At 37.5% G+C, this 14,308-nt stretch overlaps 1 non-coding gene across 1 annotated transcript; it reads right to left on the bottom strand.

Annotated features, from left to right (window-relative positions):
- Positions 1-394: 394 nt before the first annotated feature.
- Positions 395-501, bottom strand: LOC131174244 (small nucleolar RNA R71). The gene has a single exon (XR_009144492.1). It is a non-coding gene; the product is annotated as a small nucleolar RNA R71 (small nucleolar RNA).
- Positions 502-14,308: the final 13,807 nt, after the last annotated feature.

Below are 14,308 nucleotides of genomic sequence, written 5' to 3'. Positions count from 1 at the left end.
GCAAAATGCTGTTGTTAATCAAAATGATCCTCAAAGAAGATCCATGTTAGATTATGCTTTTCCTAGATGTACTGATGTGAGAGATAACAGACCTATTATTGGAGCTAATCAATTTGAATTAAAAACTGGTCTTATTCAAATGGTTCAGAATTCACAATTTGGAGGTAGCCCACTTGAAAATCCTCATTCTCATTTGAAGAAATTTTTGATGATATGTGGTACACAAAGACAACCAAGAGTTTCTGATGAAGTTATTCGGCTCACCTTATTTCCATTCTCTCTTCGGGATTCAGCATTGGAGTGGTATGATTCACTTCCACAAGCTATTATAGCTACTTGGGAGCAGCTATCTCAAGCTTTTCTATCTCAATTTTTCCCACCTGGGAAAACTACTCATTTGAGGAATTTGATGGTAGCTTTTAAACCAAGGGATGATGAAACTTTGTATGAATCTTGGATGAGATTTAAGGAGCTTGAAAGGCAATGTCCTCATCATGAAATACCCAAATGGATGATTGTTCAGAATTTCTACACCAGAGTTACTCCAGCCATAAGAAACACAATTGATTCACAAGCAGGAGGAGATTTCATGAGAATGACAAGTGAAGAATGCTATGATCTATTAGAGAAGATTGCTCATAATACCCATTTATGGGGAAATCCTAGAGCACTTGAGCCAAAGAAAGCTGGGATCTATGAACTAGACTCAGTTAGCTACATGAATGCAAGATTTGACCAGTTGACTCAGCTTCTTAGTGATTTTTGCACAAAGGCAACAACCTCAACTCCTACAACTATGCAACAAGTTGCCTTCACAGATGGAACTCAAAGTTGTGGAGTTAATTACTCTTCTTATGGTGATGATTATTTGCAAGAACAAGCTGCTTATGCAGGAGGTTATCAACAGAAACCTATGGGAAATGCTTATTCTAATGTGAACAACTCAACATGGAGACCACAAGCAACTTTTGCTCAACAAGGCCAAAGCTCAAATTATGCTCATAACCAGCAGTTTATGCAGCAAAATAGGCCTCAATTTCAGCCTCAATTTCAGCCCACAAGGCAGCCACCACCTGGATATCAAGCAAGAGCACAACAATCCCTTCCATCCCATGAACCGAAGCCATCTTTGGAGAACATGATGGAGAAATTTTTTGCTGAACAAAGCAAGATGAATAGCAAATTGGAGGAAGAAATGCAACACATGAGACAAACCATGGATCAATTACAAGTCCACAACCGCATGTTGGAGACTCAATTGGCGCAACAAGCAAGCTCATCAGGAAGCAATTCCTATGGGAAACTACCTAGCCAACCACAAAACCCTCATGAACAATGTAAGGTTGTAACCTTGAGAAGTGGTAAAAAAGTTGGTCAAGAGAGTGAAAATAAGAGAGAAGAAAAAGAGAGCACAAAAGAAGAAAATTCAGTTGAGAGCAAGAAAAATGAAAAAGAAGAAGAAAGCAAAAGTGAGCAAGATGAAGGAGAGAAACCATACATCCCACCTGAACCTTACAAACCCACCCTTCCCTACCCTCAAAGATTCATCAAGCATAAACTAGACAAACAATTTGGCAAATTCCTTGAAGTGCTAAAGAAGTTGTATATCAATGTGCCATTCACTGAGGCACTATCCCAAATGCCAAGTTATGCCAAATTTTTGAAGGAGATTCTTTCCAACAAGAGAAGATTAGAAGATTATGACACCATCAACTTGGGAGAGCAATGCAGTGCTATAATTCAGAAAAAGTTACCTCCCAAACTCAAAGATCCGGGTGTGTTTTCCATCCCTTGTCATATTGGTGATAATTGTGTGGCAAATGCTTTATGTGACCTTGGAGCTAGCGTCAGCCTAATGCCTCTTTCAATATATGAGAAGTTGAATATGGGAGAGTTGAAGCCCACAAACATGTATCTTTCATTGGCTGACCGTTCAATTAAGTATCCGGAAGGCATTCTTGAAAATGTGCCTATCAAGGTTGGGAAATTCTACATTCCGGTGGACTTTGTCATTTTGGATATGGAAGAAGACACAAAAGTTCCTATCTTATTGGGAAGACCCTTCTTGGCAACAAATTTGGTGCATTAATTGATGTGAAGGGTGAGCAATTGACACTTAGAGTGGGAGATGATCAAATGATATTCAACATCAATCCAGCCATGAAAAGGAAACATGAAGAAGTTGAGTCTTGTTTGCGGGTAGACATTATTGATGAGATTGTTCAAGAGCATTTCAGACAAAGTTATCCACAAGACCCACTTGAAAATTGCTTAGTCCATGGTGGGAGCATTGATGATGATAATCACAACATGGCTATTTTTGCGCAATACTTGGAAAGCTCTCCACCACATCCCAAGCCACAATTTTTCAACTTGAAGGAGTACAAAACTGGAGATCAAACCACCATCATTAAAGGTAGAGGATGCCCCAAAGGTAGATCTTAAACCTCTTCCTTCCAACCTCAGGTATGCTTTTCTTGGACCAAATGAAACATATCCTGTTATAATTAATGCATCATTGACTAATATTGAGATTGACAAATTGTTGAGAGTTTTGAGAGAATATAGAAGAGTTTTGGGTTATGCAATTGATGATATAAAGGGAATTAGTCCAACAGTTTGTATGCATAGGATTTTCCTTGAGCCAAATAGTAAACCTTCCATTGAACACCAAAGAAGATTGAATCCTACAATGAAGGATGTTGTGAAAAAGGAAATCCTAAAATTACTAGTCTGGAATTATTTACCCTATTTCCGATAAAGGAGTGGGTTAGTCCTGTGCATGTTGTACCAAAGAAAGGTGGGGTGACAGTTGTTAAAAATGAAAATAATGAATTAATACCCACTAGAACTGTTACAGGTTGGAGAATGTGCATAGACTATAGGAAGTTGAACAATGCTACAAGAAAAGACCATTTTCCCCTTCCTTTTATGGATCAAATGTTAGAGAGATTAGCCAAGCATTCATTCTTTTGTTACTTAGATGGATATTCTGGTTTCTTTCAAATTCCAATACATCCTGATGATCAAGAGAAAACTACCTTTACCTGTCCCTATGGCACCTTTGCCTATCGAAGGATGCCATTCGGATTGTGTAATGCGCCTGGCACATTTCAAAGGTGCATGATGGCCATTTTCTCGGATTTTATTGAAGAAATTATGGAGGTCTTCATGGATGACTTTTCAGTATATGGCACTAATTTTGATTCATGCTTGACTAATTTGTCTAAAATTTTGCAGAGATGTGCTGATAATGATCTGGTGTTGAATTGGGAGAAATGCCACTTTATGGTCCAAGAGGGAATCGTTTTAGGGCATTTGATCTCAAATAGGGGAATTGAAGTGGATAGAGCCAAAATAGAAATTATTGAAAAAATGCCACCTCCAACCACTGTCAAAGGAGTGCGAAGTTTCCTTGGACATGCTGGGTTTTACCGGCGATTTATTCAGGATTTTTCTAAACTTGCTAAACCCTTAACAAATCTTTTGAATCATGATGTTAAATTTGATTTTAATCAAGATTGTATGGTTGCTTTTTGCAGGTTAAAGACGGCATTAACAACAGCTCCTATCATGCAACCCCCGGATTGGACTTTGCCATTCGAAATTATGTGTGATGCAAGTGAGTTTGCTGTTGGAGCTGTCCTTGGCCAGCGAAAAGATAGAAAACCTTATGCCATTTACTATGCAAGCCGAACCCTTGATGAAGCTCAAGTTAATTATGCCACAACTGAAAAGGAGTTCCTTGCGGTAGTATTTGCACTTAATAAATTCCGTTCTTATTTGGTCAACTCAAAGGTAATTGTTTTCACTGATCATGCAGCAATAAAGTATTTAATGAGCAAGAAAGAAGCTAAATCTAGGTTGATTAGATGGATATTGTTACTTCAAGAATTTGATTTGGAAATAAGAGATAAAAAGGGTGTTGAGAATGTGGTGGCTGATCACCTTTCTAGGATAAAAACTGAAAATAAAGATGATGAAATTGTGCCAATTGATGAATTTTTCATGAATGAGCAGTTGTATATGTTGAATTCTGCACTTCCATGGTTTGCTGATATTGTGAATTTCTTATCTTGTGGTGTCTTGCCACCTGATTTATCTTGGCAGCAAAAGAAAAGATTCTTGCATGATGTTAAATTTTATTCTTGGGAAGAACCTCTTTTGTTTAGAAGATGTAATGATGGAATAATTAGGAGATGTATACCAGAGGAAGAAATGCATGATGTTATTTACCATTGTCATTCCTCTGAATATGGTGGTCATTTTAGTGTCTCAAAAACTGTTGAAAAGGTCTTGACATCAGGTTTTTATTGGCCTAATATGTTTAAACATGTGAGAGACTTTGTAAGCAGGTGTGATAGGTGTCAAAGAGTAGGCAACATTTCCAAGAGAGATGAGATGCCCCAACAGTCCATATTAGAAGTTGAATTATTTGATGTGTGGGGAATTGATTTCATGGGGCCATTTCCATCTTCTTATGGGAATAAATATATCTTGGTAGGGGTGGACTATGTATCTAAATGGGTAGAAGCTATTGCTACACCTACCAATGATGCAAAAATTGTGGTGAAATTTCTAAAAAAATTTGTTTTGACCAGGTTTGGTGCCCCACGTGCCATAATCAGTGATGGTGGTAGCCATTTTTGCAACCACCAATTTGAAAAATTGATGAGAAAATATGGGGTAAAGCATAGGATTGCCACACCATATCACCCTCAAACAAATGGCCAAGTAGAAATCACAAATAGAGAAATCAAGCAAATCTTGGAGAAAACTGTCAATAAGTCCAGAAAAGATTGGTCCCTTAAATTAGATGACACTCTTTGGGCATATAGAACAGCATTTAAAACCCCCATAGGAACTACACCTTATAGGTTAGTTTTTGGGAAATCATGCCATTTGCCCGTAGAGTTAGAACATAAAGCTTATTGGGCCATAAGAGCAATCAATTTTGATTTACAAGCTGCTGGACATAAAAGACTTTTGCAACTTGATGAATTAGAAGAATTGAGACTTGATGCTTATGAAAATGCTAAGATCTATAAAGAAAGAACAAAAAAATGGCATGATAAGCATATCAAGAAAAAGGACTTTAAAGAAGGAGATTTGGTTCTCTTATTCAATTCAAGGTTAAAATTTTTTCCAGGAAAATTAAAATCAAGGTGGTCCGGTCCATTCAAAATTGTGAAAGTTTTACCTCATGGTGCTGTGGAAATTTTTGGTGAAAAATCTGGTAATTTCAAGGTAAATGGGCAAAGGTTGAGGCCCTATTCAGTTGGTGAGCCAATTGAGAAGATAGCAACTTGCTATCTTTCTCATTCTCCATAACATCTTGAGTGAGTATGGTCAAGCTAAAGACCTAAACTTAGCATTTTTGGGCATAACTCATAATTTTTCATTGATTCTTTATTTCTTTCATATATATATTTGTTTTAAGTTTTTCTATACTCCTTATTCAGAGTTTAACATTGTTCTAATTTCCTTGTGCAGATGGGATGCAATGCATTGCAAGCAAATGAGCATTAAAAAAAAAAAAAAAAAAAAAAAAAACATTTCATGTCTTTAATTTCGTTGCTTAATTAATTAGTATTTTGAACTTATTTAGTTAATATTTTGTTTGTGTTGTTTTTCTTGAACTGTTTACTTATTCAGTTTTTTTTTTTTTTTTTTTTTAGTTCCTCATAACGTACATTTTTCTTTTATATCTTTAGTACAATTGCTCACTTGCTTTGATTTGCTATTTCGAATTTACACTTGATGGTTACATTTTTGAGCTTAACTTCCTATTTCAACTTTTTGAGTTTAATTGATTTAATGGATTCCATTGCACTGTTTCTTTTGCAATGAGTGCAGCAGCTGTCCACATTTTATCTAATTAAATTGGCTGCACTTCAATGAGGTAATAATTCTCATCTCAGCTTGTGTCACTGTCAACACAAGTTGTGCTATCGCTTATGCAACAGGGTAATAATTCTCTATGCACATATAGCCCAATTATCCCATTCCTTGCACCCTTTTAACATTGAGGACAATGTTCATTCTGAGTATGGGGGAGAGGGTAAATTTTTTGCAAAAATTATTTTTCCTTGCAAAAATTATTTTTCTTTTTCATTTGCATATAGCGACACACTCATTACTTCATACTTGTACATATTCACGTATATACACTGCATACATACTTAGTTGCATATAGGTTGACTATACATTTACACTCATGCATATCATTCACTCATTTAAAATTTTTGGATTTTTAAACTAGTCTTTGAACTACATAAGCTACTTATTCAAGCAATCCAACTTGCCTTTAGATGGTTAGTGGAATGAAAGTTCCAGCTGGGTACAAAGTCTTAAGCATTATTCTTTCTCTTACTTAATAGCTGAAAATTAATACATTCATCTAGGTATGCAGATTCTGATTAGTTATTTTGAGTTTTGAGTGTCTGGATAAGCCTTTAAGAAAGAAAATGGTCATTGTCGTCTCACCATTCCTAGAACAAGCATCTTAGATCTTTCAAAGCGAAATTTTTAACTTGCATTTGATAAGAATATGATTTAGGTATTTCTTCATATTTTAAACCTCGCATTTAGCCTTAACCTACCTTAATTTCATTTTAACCCTTGCAAACCCCCTTGAACCTTAATTCCCTAATTTCTTTGGAACCCAAATCATTTACCTAGCCATAAAACCTAAACACTACCACCTATCTATGAGAATAATATTTTAGCAATTAAGTGCATAAAAAAAAAAAAAAATTTTCGGAGGATTGAAACATCTTGAAAAGTGCTAGAGTAATTGTGAAAAGTTGAAAAGGTCACCAAAATATCCCAAAGGTAATTTTGGGTGTGACATGAAATAGGGACACATACAAAATATATTATAAAAGTAGTCCCTTTATTGTGTTAGCACTTGAGATTCATTGTGAATTTCTTTCCTCTTGACTTGATAAAAAAAAAAAAAAAAAAATTTGGAGAAATTTGATGTATTTTGATCAGAGTAGCCATTTGGAGGAGATTAAAATCGAATTGCAAAAATTTTGAAGTTGAGTAAAAAAATGGCCGAGAGCGACACAACCTGCAGCACAACCGAATTAGCTTATGTCGCAGGTTGTGTCGATCGTCGATATTCAGCCGAGAGCGACACAACCCGCGACACAACTGACTCGGCTTATGTCGTTTTTACTGGAAAATTGTTGACGTGGCATTTCCGTTACTCCAGCCTTTTTACCTCACTTTCTCTGGATCCTTCCCCCTTTTACCCATTCTAGAACAGTCCCCTCGCCTATATAAAGTGCCCTTTGTCACTTTCTTTCCATAGAGAGCAAGGGAGGCATTTTTAGAAAGATAGAAAGAGGGAAAGGGAGGAGCATCTTCTGCATCTTCTTCCAGCAGCAGCAAGGATCACGTTTCTGCACTTTTCTGCAGAGATCCTTCTGCAATTTGCTGGGTTTTTCTACCCCTTTTAGCTTACATTTCCATTATTTCTTCATTTCTTCATTTGGGTTTGTCTTTAAACAATGATTTGTGAGTAGTTTATTGAGATTCTAGAGATGGGTTTGTAAATATTGATTTGTTTTGTGGTTTTGAACTGATTTAGCCATTTAAATGAATATTGTTATATTTTGATTTATTGCTTGTGTGCTTATTTCCTTGCTTGATGAATGGGCCCTCATTAAGTTAAGTTTTAATCCTTAATAGATGGACTGAAAAGTGAATATTGGGGATGGATAATCTTGCAATAAACTTTATTTTCTTGGTGTTAGAAATAAGCTAAGAAGATTAAGGGGAACTTTCCAAAAATCAATTAGAGCATTAATTGGGTTTTTGTTAGATTTGAAATACCGTGAAAACAGGGTTTGATTTAATGAAAACCAATTTTGAGATGCTTGAAAAAGGTTTCAAAAATTTAAGAATTGATTTCCCTCAAAATTGCAATTCTCATGTGTTTGGCTAAATTAGGGAAAAATCACATGCAAACAATATTGAAAATCCAATCTCTAGAATCAATTTATTTTTCATTGAAATTAGATATAAATCCTCCAAACCTCATAAATAGCAATTTAAATTTAAATCCAATTTAAATCCAATTTCTATAATCACTTTATTTTTATTTTTATTGAATTTATATTTAATTCCTCTCAATTTCATAAATAGATATTTCAAATTAATTTTTGGGTAATCTAGTTTAATTAATTTTAGTTAATTGATTGATCTAGTTTTAATTCCTCAAATACCAATTTTAATTCCAAATTTCATTTTACATCTTTAATTTTTGTCTTAATTTTAATTTTTTAGATTTTATTTTTAATATCTTTTAATTTTTGTCATTCTAATTTGCTTATACTTTTATTTTCAATTTAAGCACAATTCCCTGTGGGATCGATATCAATTTTTAAAACTATACTACTGTGACCCGTGCACTTGCGGACAACACACCGTATCACCTAGCACCTTGAGGACACTTTGGGCAGCAAAAAGAAAGAAAAATCAAGAAGTTTTCTAAGCTAGGGAAACTCTCCAACAAAGGTTAGTGACCTAACCCTAAATTTTTATTTTGAATACATGTTTAGGGACTTGAATAAGTGTGAATTGCAAAGAAAAATTATTGAATACCATTTGGATGGAAACCCTAGATTTTGGCCAGCCATGGTTAGGGTTTGATTGGGTTGATTTTAATGAAATTAAAAGATTATTATGGCTGCTCACAACATATATTTACTAAGTGGATTGATGAAATGCAAGTTAAATGCATGATTTAAGATGTTAGGGTTAGGGTTTGGGGTGGAAAAATGGGACTTTGAGCATGTAATGATGAAAGTGAGTTTTAATGGTCAATTAGTGACCATTTATTTCTGTTTAAATTAAAAATGAAGTGTGTTGAGTGATGGGATTGGGTTTGGTGTGGCTGCCATTAAAGGGACCTGCAGAATGGAGTGACCTGCAGAATTGGACTTGAGTCCAGCAGGTTTGGGCAACCATAACTTGAATTGTAGAGGTTCAATTGGTGCAAGGCCAATTGGACATGAAACTAGACACATAATGGCACAACTTTCATGGAGAAATCATGCCCATAAAACCAAACCAAGTGGACCAAAAGCTTGCTCAAATCCGGGTGACCTGCAGGCTATTTCTGCAGAATGACCAAATGAACAGACTGTTCATTTGGCCATAACTCAATGTAGAAAGGTCCAATTGACCTGAAATTTTACAAGCAACAAGATGAGATATATACCAACAACTTTCATTAAGAAACTATCCCAAATTATGAACAGAACCTATCCAATAAGTGAGTTGCAATCAGTGACCTGCAGTCTGATTCTGCAGAATGACCAAATGAACAGTGATTGTTCATTTGGCCATAACTCAATGTAGAAAGGTCCAATTGACCTGAAATTTTATCAACAATAAGATAAGATATAGATCAATAACTTTCATGAAGAAATCTACCCAAATTATGACCAGAACCTATCCAACAAGGGAGTTGCAGTCACTGTTCACTGCACTGTAGATATGGTCAGTCCAGAAAAATTCTAATTTGGCCAGTTGCGGTTTTTAGACCATAACTTGAGCTAAAAAACTCCAAATAGAGTGATTCAAAAAAAGAAATTCAACTAGAAAAAATAAGGAACAAATTTCATGTTGATCATTTTACCAAATTCCAGCTGCAAAAATGACTAATGAAACAGTAAAAATGAGGCAAGAAAACTGAAAATTCTGCTTACTTAACATTAAGCTTAGAAATGGTATTGGCAACCAATACCAACAAAATTTGAATGCAAAATGTGGTATGTTGGGAGTATTAAAACTAATATACCTATTGTCTATGCAAAAGTCAATATTTTGGTTGACTAATGAAGTGAATAGTAACACCAAAACTTGAAATTCAAAAATTGTAAAACTTAAAAGTGTAAAATGCCCTAGTATACCTAACAAGATTGGTTTGGATAGCTTGGCATGCCAATAGGGTTACGTTAGCGATCGCATATGGCTTTATGCCATTACGTGTTTCATGGCTTTCCCATGCCATTACGTGAAATAATAGCCTTTGGCTATGTTATTTGAGTTGATATACTTGGGTTTTAACTCGATCATTATTACGACTTATTAGTCGCTACATTTGCCTGCCGGAGACACAATGTGACCGATGGTGTGATGGTCCGAGGTACTTAGTACCCAATGCCAGTTTACTCGTTTATCCAGTCCAGTCAATTAGTATGGGTTACTCGGGCAATGTTAAAGAACCTTACCAAAATTTTAATTTAATAATAATGCAAATAGTATCAGAAGTTAAGTCTACCAAAAATTGTAAACACACATTCTGCATCTTTGTTTTATTTTATTTTATTCATTTTATTTTATTTTATATTGTCACCACTAAGCAGAATTGCTTAGCGCGTCGCTTTTGCCACGCGTAGGTACTGGAGACCTAGCTGGTAAGCCCAGCAGACATCAGACCGGGTGAGCGTTCAGATTTGCATCCGGAGTCCCGAGTCACCTCACACCTGTAGTGCATATGGTAGGACATAGGATTTTGGGAGTATTTTATATTTTGGCATTTCGTATTAATTTGGATTGTAACTATAAACTCCTGTAATTATGTATTAATGTAAATATATGAAATTTCATATTATTGAGATTTTCTGCATTATGTATGTTGATAAATGAAATGTTGAGAATTATTTGTGAATATGCTTCAAGTGATGAAGTGAACAGAAAAGTTTTGAAAATAATATCGTGATTGAGATTGAGATTTTGAGATTGAATTGAATATATATAATGGAGTTTGGATTTGGAAATTATTTTGGAAGTGTTTTGAAACAGGTTCAGAAGAACTGTTTTTCCAATTTACAGCCGGCACCCTGCCAGATTTTCTATAAAATTTGCGGTTAAATTCAGATTTATCAAAATTGAAAATAAATGAATTATAAAGGGATAAATTGTAATAGAAACATAAATTGGTGCTCCGGCACACTGAGTGGCATAACTTGCTCGGCTACACTGTAGACGGGTAAGGGGTGTCACATTTAGTAGTATCAGAGCATCGGTTTATGAGTTTCTGGGCCTAGATTGAGTACATACCATTGCATTGCATTTGTAAGTGTTGAGGTGACACTGATGCAGATCTGTTTGTTTTCTTATTTTGAATAGGATATGGATCCTGCTTCGCAAAGAGCAGTTGATGAAGAGGTGGAGAGTCATGCTCCACCAAGGGCTGCGTCTAGGGGCCGGGGAGAATCTGCTCCACCAGCAGCTGAGGCACATGCCCAACCTCAGTTTGCACTATTTCAACAAATGACTGAATTCTACCAGCAAATGATGGGGGCAATTCCACCACCACAACCTCCACCAGCACCACAGAAATCTCATCTGGAGAAATTGAGAAAGCATGGGGCTGTAGACTTCTTTAGGAAGAGGGAAGATGATCCCATGGCTGTAGAAAATTGGTTGGATAGAACCATCAGAGTGCTGAAACAGTTAAATTGCACCCCCGAGCAAAACCTGGTGGGTCTTTGTGTCCCTACCGAGGATGATGCATATCGGTGGTGGGACACGAGAACGATGAGATGCAACCTGAACGGATCACCTGGGAATTCTTCCTCACAGAGTTCAGGAAGAAATATATTAGCAAAGTGTATTTAGAAGAGCAAAGAAGGGAATTTATCAGTTTGAGACAGAGACAGTTGTCAGTGCCTGAGTATGAGCGTGAGTTTGTCAGACTAGGCCGGTATGGGAGGGAGATAGTCCCTACAGAGGCAGAGAGGTGCAGACGGTTTGAAGAAGGGCTCAATGACAACATCAAAGTCATGATCACAGCACTGGAGATCACAGATTTTTCTAAACTGGTAGATGCACGGCATCAAAAGTGGAAAGGGTCGAATCAATGAACAAAGCAGAAGGAAAAGATGAGAAGAGGGGTCCGTCGGTCAGTGCATTTTCTGCTCCCAGTAAGAAGAGTAAGGGTCCTGCTGCTCAGAGTTCAGGACCACCACATGGTCAGGGCCAGTCTCAGGGGCCCAGACCGCAGTTCACACCTAGGAGAGGCCAGTCCACACCATTAATAGGCAGCTCTCCAGGGACGATGTTTAGGACCAGCCCGGCATCTTACGCTTGTCGATCTTGTCGAAGTGGCATAAGGGGGATTGTTGGCGAGTGACCGGTGCATGCTTACGGTGTGGATCGACATAACACCAGATCAAGAATTGTGCAAAGAGGACTACTACTGTTGCTCCAACACAAATTGACAGACCTGCTCCTGCACCACAAAGGGGTAGGAAGCCTGGTAAACCTGAGGCAGCTGGTCCATCACTGAGGCCTGCATCCGAGTCAGCTGAGAGGCCAGACACTAGAATACCTGCCAGGGCCTATGCCATCAGAGCTCAGGAGGAGCAAGATGCCCCGGACGTCATCAGGGGTATGTTTTCCCTCTACAACACTTCTGTGCATGCATTGGTGGATCTAGGATCCACTCATTCCTACATTTGCATCAAACTACCCATAGAGAGGGGAGTTCCAGTAAAGGAGTGTGATCAAGACATTTTGCTCACAAATCCACTAGGCCACAGTGTGGTAGTGAATAAGGTGTATAAAGGTTGCCCATTGAGGATTCAGGGGTATGAATTATCGGCAGACCTAATTGAGTTGCCCTTCCACGAGTTTGACGTGATTTTGGGAATGGATTGGTTGTCACATCATCAGGCAATAGTGGATTGCAAATTGAAGAGGATTTCTCTAAAAACTTCTAAGGGTAATGAGATCACTATTGTGGGGGAAAGGACAGATTTCCTGTCCAATGTTATCTCAGCCACGGTTGCAAGAAGATTGATGAGAAAAGGCTGTGAAGCTTACCTAGCACACGTGGTTGATACTAGGCAAGCTAAGCCAAACCTGTGTAATATACCCACAGTAAGAGATTTCCCAGATGTATTTCCTGAAGAGTTGCCTAGGTTACCACCAGAAAGGAAAGTCGAGTTTGCTATTGAGGTAATGCCGGGTACGGCACCCATTTCTATTGCTCCTTATAGGATGGCACCCACTGAATTGAGGGAGTTAAAAACTCAGTTGCAAGAGTTGCTTGATAAGGGGTTCATACGCCCCAGTGTGTCACCATGGGAAGCTCCGGTGCTGTTTGTGAAGAAGAAAGATAGAACTTTGAGATTGTGTATTGATTACCGGCAGTTAAACAAAGTAACTGTGAAGAATAAATATCCGTTACCCAAAATTGACGATCTGTTTGATCAGTTGAAAGGAGCCGGTGTATTTTCAAAAATTGATCTCTGATCAGGGTATCATCAGTTGAGGGTAAAGGATGCAGATGTGTCAAAAACTGCATTCAGAACTCGGTATGGACACTATGAATTTTTAGTGATACCGTTTGGTTTGACAAATGCACCAGCAGCATTTATGGACCTTATGAACCGTATCTTCCATCCATACTTAGATCGGTTTGTAGTGGTCTTTATAGATGATATTCTGGTGTATTCCAAGACCAGGGAAGAACATGATGAACATTTGAGGATTGTTCTGCAAACCCTGCGAGAAAAGAAGTTGTATGCTAAGTTGTCCAAGTGTGACTTTTAGATGAGTGAGATCTCTTTTCTTGGACACATAGTATCAGCTAAGGGGATTAGAGTGGATCCCAAAAAGATAGAAGCAGTGATGGAATGGAAGCCTCCCAGAAATACAACTGAGGTCAGAAGTTTCTTGGGGCTAGTTGGGTATTACAGAAGATTTGTGAAGGGGTTCTCTCTTATAGCTGCTCCAATAACTAAGTTATTACACAAGAATGTGAAATTTGGCTGGAATGACAAGTGCCAAGCCAGTTTTGAGACGCTAAAGGCTCTGTTGATAGAAGTACCAGTGTTAACACAGCTAGTGTCGGGAAAAGACTTTGTGGTCTATAGTGATGCCTCACATAATGGGCTAAGGTGTGTATTGATGCAAAAGGGGAAAGTGGTTGCCTATGCTTCCAGGCAGTTAAGGCCACATGAACAGAACTACCCTACTCATGACTTGGAGTTAGCAGCAATTATTCTCGCACTGAAGATATGGAGGCATTATTTATATGGTGAAAAATGCTACATCTATACGGACCACAAGAGCCTAAAATACTTGCCAACCCAGAAGGAGCTTAACCTCAGGCAGAGGCGATGGATTGAGTTCCTGAAGGACTATGATTGTGTGATTGATTATCATCCTGGGAAGGCAAATGTAGTTGCTGATGCTTTAAGCAGGAAGTCCATCACAGCTTTAAGATCACTCAATGCCTATCTGTCCCTAGCTCAAGATGGAGCTATTTTGGCTGAGTTGC

The sequence above is a fragment of the Hevea brasiliensis genome, chromosome 15 (genome assembly GCF_030052815.1).
Source record: "Hevea brasiliensis isolate MT/VB/25A 57/8 chromosome 15, ASM3005281v1, whole genome shotgun sequence".
Lineage (NCBI taxonomy): Eukaryota > Viridiplantae > Streptophyta > Magnoliopsida > Malpighiales > Euphorbiaceae > Hevea > Hevea brasiliensis.
This window is presented reverse-complemented; position numbering and strand designations above follow the sequence as displayed.